This window comes from Esox lucius, chromosome 16 (genome assembly GCF_011004845.1).
Source record: "Esox lucius isolate fEsoLuc1 chromosome 16, fEsoLuc1.pri, whole genome shotgun sequence".
NCBI lineage: Eukaryota > Metazoa > Chordata > Actinopteri > Esociformes > Esocidae > Esox > Esox lucius.
In genome coordinates this window covers 11,443,109-11,458,963 of record NC_047584.1, presented here as the reverse complement: position 1 = coordinate 11,458,963, position 15,855 = coordinate 11,443,109, and the positions used below count along the sequence as shown (strand labels likewise).

The following is a 15,855-nucleotide window of genomic DNA, read 5'->3' as shown; positions in this document are numbered from 1 at the left end:
CCCCCGGCCGGTCCTGGCAATAGGACCGCAGGAACCTCCCCAGGTCTTGGTTCAAACGCTCCACCTGCCCATTGGCTTCGGGGTGGAACCCGGAGGTGAGGCTGACCGAGACCCCCAACCGGCCCATAAAGGCCTTCCAGACCCGAGACATAAATTGAGGGCCCCGGTCAGATACAATGTCCTCTGGCCCCCCGTAGTGGTCTATGCCCGGGTGACCCGTGGAAGGGGATGTGTGGGCCCAGTTGATGAGACGGTCACGAACATCCAGCGGGACGTACTGACCATCCGCAGGACACTGAGGAGGCCCAGGATCGCTGCGCAACACTCGCTGAATGTCCGCGTCCACGTCCCACACAACCAGCGCCAAAATGCACGAGGCGGGCAGAATCTGAGTTTAATCTACCCGTCTTCCACCGTGTCGCACAACCGAGACAGCCTGTCTGCCTTGGCGTTTTTCGTACCCGGCTCGTATGAAAGCGTGAAATCAAACCAGGCAAAAAAAAATGCCCACCTGGCCTGACGAGAGTTCAGTCTCCTCGCTGCCCGGATGTACTCCAGGATACGGTGGTCGGTCCAGACTACAAACGGGTGTCTCGCTCCCTCGAGCCAATGTCTCCAAACAGTCAAGGCGTTAAACACAGCCAACAGCTCCCTATCACCGACGCCATAGTTGCACTCTGCCTCACTGAGCTTCCGCAAGTAAAAAGCGCAGGGGCGACACTTAGGAGGGGTACCTGACAGTTGGGATAACACAGCACCTATCCCTACCTCCGAGGCATCCACCTCCACTATGAACAGTGAAGGACTATGAACACTATGGCAGTGACGGATCGGGGTGAGCCAGAACCGGGGCAGAGGTGAACATTCTCTTAAGGGTGCGAAACGCCAAGTCTGCCTCGGCCGTCCAGGTGATCTGGCTCGGCCACCCTTCAATAAGGAAGTAATAGGAGCTGCTACCTTGCCGAAGCCCCGTATAAACCTACGGTAGGAATTTGCAAACCCAATAAACCACTGCACCGCCTTAACCGTGGTAGGAACGGGCCAATTACGCACGGCTGACACACGATCAACTTCCATTTCCACCCCATCGGCGGATATCCGAAACCCGAGGAAAGAGACAGCTCGCTGGAAGAACGCGCACTTCTCTGCTTTAGCGTACAGGTCATGCTCCAACAGCCGCTTCAGCACCCTGCAAACGAGAGACACATGCTCAGCACGCGTAGCGGAATACACAAGGATGTCGTCAATGTAAACCACAACTCCGCGCCCCAGCATGTCCTTAAACACATCGTTCACAAAGGACTGAAACACTGCCAGGGCATTCATCAACCCATACGGCATCACCAGGTATTCGTAGTGACCCGTGGTGGTGCTGAAGGCCATTTTCCACTCGTCTCCCTCTCGGATTTTCTCCAAATTGTACGAGCTCCTGAGGTCCAGTTTCGTGAAGAAGTGCGCCCCATGCATTGACTCGATGTATTGGGAAATCAGGGGGATGGGATATGAATACCGGACCGTCAGTTTATTTAACACCCTGTAGTCAATGCATGGACGCAAACCTCCATCCTTCTTCCTCACCAAAAAGAAACTTGAGGAGGCGGGCGAGGTGGAACGGCGGATCTGCCCCTGCCGCAGGGACTCGGCCACGTAGGTCTCCATCGCTGCTGTTTCTGCCTGCGACGGGATACACATGACAATAAGGCGGCACAGCATCTCCCTTAAGGTTTATAGCACAATCCCCGGGCCGTTGCGGTGTCAAACGACTAGTCATGGTCTTAGAGAAGACCAGCGCTAAATCGGCATATTCCCGGGGAATGTGCACTGCGGAGACACTGTCTGGACTTTCCACCGAGGTCGCACCAACGGAAACACCTAGACACCTCTCCTGACACCCCTGAGACCACCCTGTCAACACTCTCTGCGACCAGGAAATAGTTGGGTTGTGTCCCGACAACCATGGAAGACCCAGCACCACAGGGAAAGCAGGAGAGTGAATAACATGAAATTCAATCTGTTCTATATGGGCGTGCTGTAGTCATAGTGAGGGGCACCTTGACGTTCTCAACTAGACCAGTACCCAGTGGTTTGCTGTCTAATGGACCTAGGTCTAGACAACGACACCAGTGGAATGCGCAGTCTCTGTGCGTAACCGCTGTCCATAAAATTCCCAGCTGCGCCTGAGTCTACGAGAAGTGTCATGTGATTTGCAGAGAGCCCTGACAGTGTGTGTGGTCTACTCACCTGACTCGGTGTAGGGGTGTCAGGCTTCCTTCTCTCAACCCTTTTCTGCTGGAAACAGTGGGAAGCAGAGTGCCCCTTCCTCCCACAATAGGAACACTCCCTAGACTGCACCGTCTCCCTTCGTGCGGCGCCTTCCACTTCCATGGGTTCAGGTCTGGTGACCGGGTGTACCGGAGGGGGCTGATCATTCTTGGTGCGTCCTCGGGTGGCTAGCAGGTTGTCCAGCCGGATCGCCATGTCGACGAGCTGGTCAAATGTCAACATGGCGTCCTGGCATGCCAGCTCCCAACGGACGTCAGACTGTAAGTGGCACCGGAAATTATCGATAAGTACACTCTCGTTCCAGCCCGACCCCGCCGCCAGGGTCCTGAACTCCTGCACGCTCCTCGTCCCCTGCCTGAGGTACACGAGACGTTCGCCAACCTCCCCGCCATCAGGCGGATGATCGAAAACGGCCCGAAAGAGGCTGACGAATGCCTCGTAATGGACCAACTCCAGCCCGTTTGCGGACCAAACGGAGTTGGCCCAGTCCAACGCCATGCCCCTCAGGCAGGAGACAAGGGCCGAGACCTTCTCCCTATCCCCCGGCGAAATACCCCAGCTGTAGCAAAATGCCAGAGCACTGGGCTGCGTCCCCGTTGAATCCCTGGGGAAGGCTCAGTTGAATAGTCCTCGTCTGCGACGGTGGAGACGATGGCAGGGGCACTTCGGCCGGGTTGAGTGTTGGGGGTGGCTGCTCGGCTGCTCGGGTGGCAACCTCGCCTCCAACCGCCGCATCCAGGGACGTGATCATGCTGCCTTGTTGATGCAGCAGGTCGCTCCCTGCTGGCTCCATTCTCCAGGTGTGGTATTCTGTAACAGTGTGTCTTCGTGGCGTGTGTTTAAAAAGGAGTCGAATGCAGGGAGGCAGTCAAAGTCAGTGTATTGCGTTCTTCTGACAAACAAGGCACGTAATACTCAAGTAGCGCACAAGCTCAAAAACAACCGCACACGGCAAATACTGAAGATAGAACAAAACCACACAAAGACGCCCAGAAACAAGGGAACTAATATAGGCAACCTAATGAGGGAATGGACACCAGGTGCGTGCAATAACAAGACATGACAGTGCCATGGGAGGAGGAGCGGCATAACTAGAAGGCCGGCGATGACGCAAGCCGAATACCACGTCGGGAGGGATGGCACGCGTCTTCCACGCGCGTCCTCGTTACAGTATCATACGTTTTGGTGGCGCATTGTTATGTAACTTAACGTAGTGTCACATATCATACGAAATCGGGTGCCATGGATTTTCATAAAAATAGTCTGCGTAGGTTGGTCATTATGCACAACAATTCATGTTTTAGCCTTTGGCTTCCCAGGCCCCTCAAAATGTACTGATGCCAATTAAACCAGGGGAGAGCATGGGGGATTTGGAAAAACAGTATCTAGCTAGTAAACATCAAAATGATAGCTAACTACCTACATAAACATGTGTAGTAGTAACTTCTATCATTACACTTCTAACTGAACTAATGTATAATTGTATTTAATTATACATTTACAGACAATATCCCACACTTGATAAGCATTATCTAGTCCAAATAACGCCTAATTCCACTGTTTATATTTATTTTCGCAACTTCTGTTGGTGGAGTTTTATTTTAAAGGCAAAACGGAAATACAATTTTTGTGGCTAATAGTTATTGTGGCTAGGTTCAAACAGGTTGATTTCACATTGAACGTGGTCTATATAGAAGCGTTGTCATCCCATATAAATAATATCACTTGTTGACATAGTTGTAATTCAAACCCAACCCTCTTTTACATGGTGGCACAATCACAGGGACACAGGGAATGACGAGTTCCCACTGCAGTTGCTCCTTTTAACGTCATATTTGCACCCTGTCATTGTAAAGTAGACCAATGGCTGTCCTGATGCTTGTGTCATTTCTTCTGCATTAAGACCTCTTTTAAAGAGCCTCCCGAATAAGTCAAAAAGAAAAAACTCAACCTACATTGTAGAAAATGGTCGGTGATCGCCCGTTGAGTGTGTAGGGCACCTTTGCTACATCACGTTCCAGTGTGAAAGATTGGCACCAGGGGACAGAACGAGAAAATGTCTCCAATTAAGACCAAAGCAGTGCCTCTGGTGCTTACATTAACACCGCTTGTTTAGCATGCTGTTCTTTTAATTGGGATTTTAAGTGGAATCCCACCACTGGCATTAGTCTCCACCACTTTTTTCAGACTAGGCCAGAGGTGGGAGGTGGGAACAGGAATTAGGTGAATGTTTTGGAGCTGTTTGGGCATTCTGGTGAATTCCAAAATCTGTTTATCAGACATGCTGTGTATGTTTGACTAAGAGTTTGTCTCAGTCTGCCCCTTTATTTGCCTGTTTATGCATACATACGTACTTGCGACAGTGAGTAAGAGTGAGAGAAAGAAAGCGTTTGCCAGTGGAGAAAGAATAGCTAAGACACAGTCAATGTTACAGCCCTGAGCCCTGGAACCTGTTCGTAATGATTGGATTGATTCTCAGAGTTCTTGATTTGGTGAAAGACAGAGAGTGCAGTAACCCCCTGTTGACACCGTGGAAAATATTGGTGCTTGCTTTGTGCAATCTGCCTGTCTGTCTGTCTGTCACAGTGCTGTCACAACCATACCCAGGCTCTGTCTCCATGACAAATCACCCTCCCTGTTTGTATTAGTCCACCTGTTTTAGGGTTCGCCTCCTAATACAGTTATTAGAAGTAAGTCCTCGGAACTAGCCGAGAGGCAGGCACCAATGTGCGGTTGTATCTCAGTCTGTCATGCGTCCACACGCTACATCCCCGGTAAAAAAAAATTATTTGAATTGTTTGCGATGGCTTAGTGACAGTGTGGCATGAAACATATCAGAGGAAAAGGATATTCAAGGGTATAGGATCTAGACAGCAAAGCAGAGCTTCAGTAAACTAGATGGACTGGTGAATTCCTTTCCTTTAAGTCAGAAGAGGGGGAAACAAGAAAGAAATCTAATGTTAATTGACACCACAGGAGGGACAAGACATCTAAGCATTACGCAGAGGTTGCTGTAGAAACCGTGAAAGGCTAGTTTGTTCCAATTTGCTCCAAAGTGTTAAGATCTGAAGCCTACAACCAATATGATAACTGCACGGTATAATAGCTTGAGAGTTCGATTAAAAGGGCTACAGCGTGTATATATCTTTGGCATCTTTGATTTTGATTGATATTCGTGATATTCCTTAAATGAGCTACAGTAAATTAGACTTTAGATGGTAGCCTACGGTATGTGGTTTTTACACTCAAACTTTAACAAACTTAATGGGCATATAGTTGGGATTGTGGAGGTCCCTCCCAAGCCCATTAAGCCCAAGAAACCTCAGTTTAAATGTCAAACAAGGTCGGCCTGCCTCCAAAGTTGGTTATTCGTTTTACGGGAGTATGAGCAGTTCTTTGTGGAACTATAGGAAGGAAGCACATGACTAGTGTAAATCGAAGGACTCACCCACCCCCCTTCTTGCTCTCTCTCCCTCTTTCTCTCTCTCTTGATATCTCCCTCCCTGAAATAGGTTTCTGAAGGAATAAACAACCCTCTCAGGCATCCCTTCAGCTGCAAGACCGTGTGCCAGTGATGACTAGCTGGTGAGTACTACGCTTCATTCTCTTCTTTAAAGTTTCATCAAGTTCAACACTTTATCGTTCACTCTGAGAAATGTTGTCTTCGGCTCGCAGGCACAACTTACTCTACCCTTTCGATGTGAAGCGGTGAATCTGCTTTGTGCTTTCACTGATCATTTATTTTCCATAACTTTAGGTTGCGCTTTGGTGGAAGGGTTTGGGCTGTGATTGATCTCTGTGTTGGTCTTGCTCGGTATGGCTGTATATTAGATAGATGTTTCACTCCAGACTGTGTTCCGTGCGTCCCCCTTGTTCCATACCTTTGAGATCACCTGACCTGGCAGGGACTAAACATAGGAAGCTCAAAGCCATCTATCACTCCCTTTCTGTTTCTATGGTGTCGTCCTCCCCCTTCTCTTCAGCCCCCCCATATTAAAGTGACTGAGGCGGGGAGCCTTTTATGTGAAGTCCCTTTATTCTAACGGTTCTGGAGGAGTGTAGTGGTGACGGGAAGAGGAGGGGTGAAACCTCACATTCTATCCCGCTTGTAAATTGTAAACTTAAATCTATTGCTGCTTCTCTCTCTCCTTCCTCTCATAACTCTCTGTCTCTATTTTCTATGTAACTCCCTACCATTTTGTTGGGTGGTGCCTGCAAGTCCTCCTGTTTTTATTGGCTCTATATGGGCTAATCAAAGAGTCAAAGCTCAAAAGTGATGCTAAAATGTGTTCATTTTTTTCTGTGCCTCTCCACATATGCAGTAATTAATTTAATCCATATTTTGAATAGGAAAGTGCTGTAGGTAGTTTACTTGTTGTGTGTGGATTGAGTAATTGTGGTTTTTCCAGTGCTTCTTTGAGTGTGGGAAGAACGTATAGGCAGTTGGGTTAGGTTATGTCTGTAACAATGATCAGATGCTTATATCTTCAATGCTTTGCTGTTGTCTGAGGATGAGAAGTTCCATGCTCTGTTTGAGACAGCTCAACATATACTTGAAAGAGACACATTTAATTAGCGGCATCAAGAGCAGGCGAAACCTCCTACAGCTTACTCACAGTTGTTCACAAAGCAGTAGAACATTGTCCATTTGGCACAATCAAGGAAGAACTGAGGATCAACTGCAGTGGAAACATATTTACAGTTCCAGTTCCATTTGGATTCACAGCGTACCTTTTGTTCAACGCTGTAAACTAAGTCAGGCAGTAAAAACACAACGTAGTCCAGCAGCAGATCAACACAAAGTGCAGAGGGCGAGGACATACTTGCCCTACCCTGCCGTTCTGAACAAAACCAGGGAAGCGAGAAACATTGACGGACGTGGAACGGAACAATCACTGACTTATGCAAGGAGCCAGTTCAGTTGTTTGTTGAAGATCCCCTTCACGCGTCTCTAAAGAAGGTCCAGCTAATGATACTGAATGCAGGAAGACAGGCTCCAGGGCTTTAATCGATGAACAGAAGAGCAACGTCTGGAGAGAAAGAGGTGCAACAGTTCATAATGCGTTAAGAGACAGCCTGCAAGCAGATTCCAGAGGAATAGTAGCGAGACCCTCCGGCTGCACAGACAATACAGCAACGTAACACAGGATCCAAGACACAGAAGGAGCTGCCTCAAGTTCTAAAACCCTATTGGGTAGACCAATGTCACTCCCACCGTGACCTTTTTGTGAAAGGACAGCGGAGCTTTATTTACAAGAGCGCATGGGAATAACCCAAATCGACCCGAGGGACTCAGAAGTCATTGCGGTGGCTTGGTCTGAATATTAAGATTGCCAAGCTGCTGGCCCAGTGTGAGGGATCTGCAAGAATATCTACTGTGTCGTCCTTAACTGGTGATGTCCACGGAGCCGTGAGACACCCATAATTGGCTTTGATCAATGGATCAGAGTCATGTAAAGTAACTGCAAGCCCCATATTCCGCATTCGCCTCAGAATATGACGTGACGTGACCGGAAGCCTATACCGCACACAGACAAACAGCATGGTTAAAACAGTCAAGGGACTGCTGAGAAATTGCATGCATCTGCACATGTCTCTGTCGGGTTACAGGGTCACACCTTTTCGTCATGGGCTGTCACCTGCCAAGTGCTTGACGGGCAGGACACTGTACTCCCAGTCTCTACGACTCCCTCTCTCCGACTTCGTCAGATCAATAGCTAAAACAAACACAACGAGTGTTGGACTTTCCTTGGAGGCGTTGTGCGACTAAAAACAAAACAGAGCTTAGAGGTCAGTGTGTGGGGATCACCAAAGCGCTGATGCTGGGTGGATAACCCAGTCGGAGGGGCTTGGAGGAAAAAGACCCATCTCACAGACCTTCTGGATCTACCGGCTTCACAGGATGAGGGCGCCTCAGTAAACATGCAAAAAGGGAGGGAAGGAAAGAAAAATGCTAACAACAAAGAGAATGCTAACAAAGACAGAGCCACTACCTTACCCAAAAAGAAATGTGAAGCAACCAAGGTGTTTGAAATACTACGTTATGGGAATAGAACAGGCCTACCTGTCAGAAAGAAAAACATCTGATTCTACAACTCAGTTGGATTGCCTCCTTAATTTAGATTTTGCTAACATATTTATTGTTTTTTGTAATTCCATTCCCTTCTGTTGAGCAGACCCATCCAGCTTCATTCAGTTTATGCCTAAATGTTTCCCCAAACTACTTATGTGGACCAGAATTGCCCCATCGCATTCAGGCCTTGTGGAAATGCTTGTGAAGAAGCTCCTTTCTGTCCATTGTTCGTATCATCCTATTTGCTCATGGATCTATATAAACTGAACCTCTCAGGAGCGTGGGTCGTGTTAACGTGTTTCCCTTCTCATCCCGCTGTTGTTTGCTGATATTTGTTTCAGGATGACAACAAACCGGAAGAAAACAAGCAGCTTTTCAAGTGTGAATGGACGGATGGCAGGAGGATAGAGGGAGGATGAGGTCGGAGGAGACCCAGCTATTTCTGGGCAATGTCCCTAATATTACCCTAGTTCCTTAGTAGAGCACTACTTTTCAAATATGGCCCATACGGCTCTGACAACATGGAAGGGCACTATAAAGGGAACAGGCTGTCATTCTGGACACAGGCTCGGCCTTAATGCCTTTGTCTGTTGTTGCCCGCCAGGCGAATTAAAGGGAGCTTCATTATCCCTGGCAAATTACCACACCGCCTTTGTCGGTCCGGCCATGGTACATTAGTGTGCCTTAAAAACGTGGCCCAGTGCTGCCCATTCAGAGGACAAAGAGAGGGGCCGCTGGCGGAACCTTGGCCGGCGACACAGAGGAGGCATTCACACAGGACACAGGATCGCAGGGAGCCTTACCAACGATGAGCGGGAGGGAATAGTCCGTGACTTACTTTTGCGGCCAAGTGGAACTTGCGGTGGTGATGATGTCATGATGTCACCGCTTCTCCTGTACTTTTACAACCAGGGAAGGTTTCCTCCATTTGGCTCCCTTAGTGACACAACCTGAGCTTTATCTAGACCAGCGGTCAGCAGGCTGCATATGTTGAGCAGCATGTTGCTCTTGGACCACTCCACTGCAGTTCCGTGGTGTTTTATTCATTTCATTGAATCTATATCTGTTCATTTTCGTTTCAACAAAATCAATATACCCATTTTTTAACACCTGTTCTTTGATTTCCCTATATTGCTTGCCATTTGCACATATGACTACGTCCCTGTCATCGCAACAACTACCAACAGATACAGGAGAGTTGAAGATCAAAGGAATGTGGTCGAGGGCTGGCCGCATGGCCCGATGTTTCCCAGGATGTGTGTGTTCAATTATGATTGAGGATATGATGAAGTAATTGATGTCTTTCAACATAGGTTTGGATGTAGGCCAAATGGTCCAAACCTATACTGTTTAAAAAGATGTCATCCTCATAGGATGTTAACCATCTAATGGTTATGTATACTGTAGGCTAGCCCTAGCGGTGTACAGTAGATTCATCACATTCACTCAGATCTCAGATGTTCAGATATTGCCATAGTCTTGCTGCATGAAAGGTCTCGATCAATTATTGATCATTTGCTTGGCTGATCTAAAGCTTTCCGCATATCCAACAATGATTCGCTATAGTATTCAGATAAAAAAAACATACCAGCTCTGGTAAAAAATCCTACATAAGGTGTCTTCTTAGAGTTTTTTTTTTGTGATCTGGAGGAATGTTTGGTCGCTCTAACTTGGTTTTCTCCTTTATGAGCTACTTCTCCAGCAGTAAATAAGAATAGAGAGTAAGCTTTTGTCCAGGGGCCTCGGCGGGGTCACTGACGCCGTGAATCAACTCTTCTCTTTAGGTTGTTAAGCTGGGAGCTCCAGTGGTCCTCTTGTCCTCAGGATCTTTATCATCCTACATGTCCCTGGATCAGTAGCCAGGGCAGAGCATTGACTAACTGGCTAATGATTAGCTGTCCTGTCCTCGGCCCCTGTTGTTCAGATGTACCATTACTGTAGGATGGGAAAGGCTATGAAAGCATATAAATCAGCTTGGACATTCTCTCTTTAGTTCCCTCCTCTCTTTAGTTCTCCTGTGAGAGGGACTGTATTGGACTGGTTCACTGCTCTGTTTAGGGGCTGTTTTCTAAAGTTGAAAGTTAGTATAGTAGGTAGAAGTGGACTAGAATTCAGGGTTTTATAGGATGTTATTGTTTAGGCCGTTGTGTTCATATACATTTGTTGGTATTTATATGCGATTACCCAGAAAACCAAAAAGATTTCAAAAATGTGTCTTCCTTGGCTGTACATGCCTGGATACAACTTTGTTTGTGAACCTGTCTAACTGTTTTTTTCTACTTGAATGTAAACAGACTGTATAGTGTGTTTACTGAGGTGAGAGCATTTGCCAGAAAGATGATTGGACATCTCGAGGAGAGAATGAGAAAAAGCACGAGTAGTGTTTTGAATTATTTGCAAAGTGAAGATTGCATTACTCAGTTCTCCATTTTTCCTTGTGTCATGATTTTGTCTTCAGAGGCTTTGTAACAACTTGATTCTAAACCAGATTCTATATCCAAGTTGCTCTCTCACTGCAAAAAAATTTAAAATGTACACAAAAAGATCAGTGGGGTTTGTCAGTGGGGTTTTACTAGTAACAAGACAGATTCTGAAAGAAGATACAGTCTAATTTAGACACAAAAGGATTCTTAAAATAAGAATGCAATTTTTAAAGTCTGAAAACAGTCATATTAGGCATGTTCAGATTTGTTTTTGTGTCTGAATAGGACCGAGTTGTGTGTTTTCAGAATGTGTCTCTTGTTCCAAGTAAAGATATATTGATTCAAGCAATTTATTTCAATTTATTTTAATCTTGAAGAGTAACTGCATTACAAAAATGAAAGTGCTCTTCTTGAAAATGTAACATTCAGTCAGAAACATGTTCTCTGTGAAAACTGACTACAAAGAATGTGATCTATCTATTCAATGACACAGATCGTTCCCTGACACTTCCGACCACATTCCCAGTAGGCCTGGTAGAACAATCTGGGAAACCTGACCTTCATTAGCCAATAAGAAGGTCATGGGAAATACCCCATTACGATAGACATTGGCTTAATCGGCTTAGTCTACCAAACAATCGTTCTCACAACACCTTCCCCCCTGTATCTTGTTTACACGAGCACCAACTGCAGTGTTGTGATGTTATGGGATACCTGAGGTTATAGCACAACTAAAAGCTGTCTTGATAGATCAGCTAACATCAGTAACTGCCACTTTGAACCATACCTACTAAAGGAAAAAATATAATCAGCAACATAAAAATACATAGGGAATTAGTGGGTTCAGTCACTCTTTAAGCCAATCAGACGGTTCTTCAGGATCCCTGACAATTGTGGGAAAACAGCAATGAAACTCCAAAGCTAGCCAGTTGTTAGATACTCCCAAAATCCTGTGTTTCTGCCTAATCATTCAGGAAGGTTTAAAGTGGCTAAATAATTCCTAATTATAAACTTCTCAGATTATAGTCTAGCCTTATACACAATTCACCTTAACTTGTAGAAGAGTAAGTTCTGGGTTATGGCTCTCCTTATTTCTCTTTCTCACTCGCAATCTTTCTCTGTCTCTATCTCTCTATCTTTCTTGTTATCCTCTAGTTCGCTCTAGAAAGTACTTTCATTCAGTTAAATAACAGTGACGATAGAATCATTTAAATTACTTGTTCTTCAAGTGTGAAAATATTAAGACAGAAAAAATCTAATGAGATTCAACAAACCAACTGTTCAATGTTCTTTCACGTCACTTTCACACTTAAAGAACAATAGCTTTGATTAGTGCTACTCGTAAAAACCCACTAACCCCATTCATGTCATTAAAATTTCATCTGAAATTTTTGGAACATAATGCATGTTCGTTGAAGCACCTCTAAAGATGAGAATCATGTGTTATCAACGCCTCCAAACCTGAAAAAGAATAACAGTGAGATTGTGCTAAATTACAAATCTTTAAGTTAGATAAACGAGCAAGATAATTAGCCTTATTGGTCCCAGAAATTCTTAGCACACAAAATTTCTTAGTAAAATAACTGGAGTGACTGCCTGGACACCCTTTATCTCAGGTGAAGGCAGACACATTTATTTTTGATGATGCCGTTGCCATAGCAATACACAGTATGTGCTTATCTTTTGGGTTTCAAGGAGATTTGAGAAGCGAGGTGACCTATGGTAAAAGATGATGGGAGGATCTAAGCTTGCGCTCTCCAATCTGACAGACTTCAGAAACGCAACAGTGTGTTACAGCATGCAGGTAAAATGCTTTGTTCATGTCTGAGGATGATGATTGGGCGCAGGTGAAGGGTTAAAACGCTAGGCCGTGTTGGCTTCCAGAGTATGAGATGTCTTATTGAAAAAGACAAGACCAGAGATAACAGATATCAAACCAAACAGACAATAATGATATCAGGGGTTCCATAATTTTCTCCAAAATCGACTTCTTCAAGAATCTATGCTTGTACCTGGTTTTACATGAAGTTGTTGGTAGCAGGGATGCCATTTTTCATGTTACAAAAGCTCTAATATAGAGTTGCAATAAACAGACACACTGTATTTGAATAAACTTCCAAGTGATGAACCTAACCATTTGTTTAATGTTGTTGAATTAAGAACACCTTTCTTTCTTGACAATAACAAGAACATACTCCTGCTACAAGACTGCGTTTTTTCTTCAAAGCAACCTGTGCAATTAATGTAATGAGTTAAACCATATTTAATCATAAATATAAGGACTTATAATACTGTAACATGGTGTTTTTAACACTAGACCTCATCTTTAAAGGAAGATGGATGGTTGGCTTTCACACCAAATGAATTCTGGACTTGCTGGCCGAGGAGATTTCCTGTCATGTCAAGACGTTTATGTCTCTCTCCCACTCTCTCTCTCGTCCTATATCTTTTAACCTCCATTTCTTTCCATTATTTTTTCCATCATCATATGGTATCTTTGGGAATAGGCTGTGTTTGTGTTTGTGTGTATATGTGTGTGTATATGTGTGTGTATTTGTCTCTGTGCATGTGTGTGTGTCTCTCTCAGACCGAGGCCAGTTGTCCATTGTGTCTCCATTGGTTTATCTCAGCAGCACCAGCCGACAGAACAAGCCTTATTAGCTGGCCTCTGCCTGTGGGCATGTTGTCCAAAAACATGAAATGGCCGACATATTTAGTTCAAAACCTTTACACTAGCTAGAGAAATGGAAAAGCCACATGAATGTAAACTGAGGATTAGTCTACTCTAAATGGCTGTATGTTTTCTTTATTACAAGACACAAAGACTAGGTTATCTTAGTTGTCAACTGCACAATGACCAACCAAAATGTAACATCCACTTTTGAACCAACCCCTCCTAATTGGTGTGAGGGGCTGACAGTGTTGAAAATATCTAAGATGTTTCTTTCTGATCATTCCGTGATCACAGGACCTGTTGTCCTTTCTTAAAAGTGTGTAATGTAGACATCACAGAGACATCACATTCTATTAAATAGCCCTGTGAGAGTTTGCTTCTCAAACTTTCTGTTTTAAATCTGCAGCAGGGTTATGAGCTATAATTACTGGTTTAACTCCATATGCTTTGTCATCATGAAATGTTTGAAAATCACTATGGTGAGTAATTAATCCATTTGTTTATAACTAACAAAGAGAGCACACATTAAAGAATACAACCAATTTCAGCTGCATTTAAATCGAACAAAATATGTTTTCCAGGCTGTAGTCATTATGTTACAATTACGAGACATGCTCTCTTCAGAAGGAGAGAGGTGGAGAGAGAGAGAGAAAGAGCAAGAGAGAGGGAACGGGTAGAAGAAATAATATAATGTGGGAGAGAGGGAGAGAAAGAGAGAGAGAGAGGAAAGCGTCGCCTTTTGAAGTCCTACAGAGTCAGTTGAGCTCTTGTACCATAACGTCTTAGACAATGTAGGAAATGATCACTGTCACTCTGTTGTTCTCCTCTCATCTCCACAGTTCCTGGCCCAGAGCCCAGGTCACGCATCAAGACGTCCTTAACGAGAAATCGTGTTGTGAGACCACATAGCAATTAAAATCGGAAGCGGGGTGTTTTTTTTCTAATTATATCACAATGAATTGCATTATGGTTGTGTGCTTTGTGAGCAGCGCCGGTGTCGCTGTTGTTGTTTCCTGGTGTGTTAGAGCTGCGTTGCATTTGATCGACTGTTTTTCCCCATTGCTTGTTTTACTATACAGAACATTTAGGATGATAAAGGCAGACTCTAACTAGCTCATTATGTCTTTGTCGACTGTTTACTCTCCGCGCAAATTGGTTTAAATGAACTAAAACATACCTTCTGTAGAATTACGTTTACGAGAGACGATTCACTGATGCGTTCTCAAGTGCTACGCCGTAATTGCACTGCTCTGCGTCCGTGTTTGTTTTTTAATGCTGATTGGACTGTTTGAAAATATCCATTGCCTGTGCATTTACACGTGCAGCCTAATGCAGATCTATTGCCCCAGATTCATCTTTTTACACGTATGGGATCAGATCTCTTGTCAGTTGTTCGGCAAACGTCAGAGTCTGGCTTGTCTTCTAAACTCTGCCTTAGAGTTTAGTGGACATATCCAGTATTCATTGGAAACAGAGTGAATGTCAGGTGCAGAATACAATACTTGCTGGCTGTTTCGGTTCTCCTTCCAGTCCTTCTCTCTCCAACAGCGGCAGTTATGTTGACAGCCCTTGGTAGAAAGGTGATAATGGCTGTTGTTCTGGGGTGTTAGTGGTCTGTGGTTAACCTCCAAATGTCTGCCAACTGTCACATGAATGTGTGTGAGTGTGTCGTAGCGAAGAATGCCCCAATCCTCTTGGCCGTACCGAATGTGTAAAAGCTGAAGGAAAGAGAGCCCAGAGTTAGATAAAAGTGGCCTTTGAAACAATATTATCATCGATCTCATTCAGGCGGCACTGGCGTGATGAATAAGCTGCTGGTTATTCATCGTCCTACACTGTTCTGCAAGGGGCATCTGAATTACACCCTTCAAAAATCACTATTCAAATTTAGTCTGCAAATTCATGTCTTCAGTCTGCAAAAAGACCTTCCCTTAAATCTGAAAACAACACTGGGAATGTTGTCAAATCCTTTTGAATATAGCCTTTTAGATATTCAGTTGTTATTGGTGTGTCCACCCCTCTTCCAGTGAACAAATTACATTGTTCTGCTGGAATCAGTTCTAATCCTGATCAGAGGCAGTGTTGCTAGTTTCATGTGCGTGTGTTTGTGTGTTTGTGTGTTTGTGTGTGTTCGTGTGTTCGTGTGTGTGCGTGTGTGTTTGTGTGTGTTTGTGTCTGCGTGTGTGTGCGTGTGTGTGCGTGTGTGTTTGTGTGTGTTTGTGTCTGCGTGTGTGTGCGTGTGTGTTTGTGTGTGTTTGTGTCTGCGTGTGTGTGCGTGTGTGGGATGTGGACGTGCAGCTCTGAGGATCAGATCACTAGCTTCAGCTTTCCTCTCAGGAGACCGAAGAGAGTGAGAGTGTGTGTTTCTAAAACAGAGGAACGAAACGGAACAGGAGACCTGG

At 45.0% G+C, this 15,855-nt stretch overlaps 1 protein-coding gene across 7 annotated transcripts in view; it reads left to right on the top strand.

The window, feature by feature from the left end:
• sema5ba (sema domain, seven thrombospondin repeats (type 1 and type 1-like), transmembrane domain (TM) and short cytoplasmic domain, (semaphorin) 5Ba) overlaps positions 1–15,855 on the top strand; it is a 155,299-nt gene that overhangs the window by 34,371 nt on the left and 105,073 nt on the right. For all 7 annotated transcript variants that reach the window (XM_010879736.5, XM_010879733.5, XM_010879732.5 and 4 more), the window contains exon 2: positions 5,796–5,868. The gene's annotated coding sequence lies outside the window, so the exon portion shown is untranslated. The remainder of the gene's footprint in view (positions 1–5,795; positions 5,869–15,855) is intronic.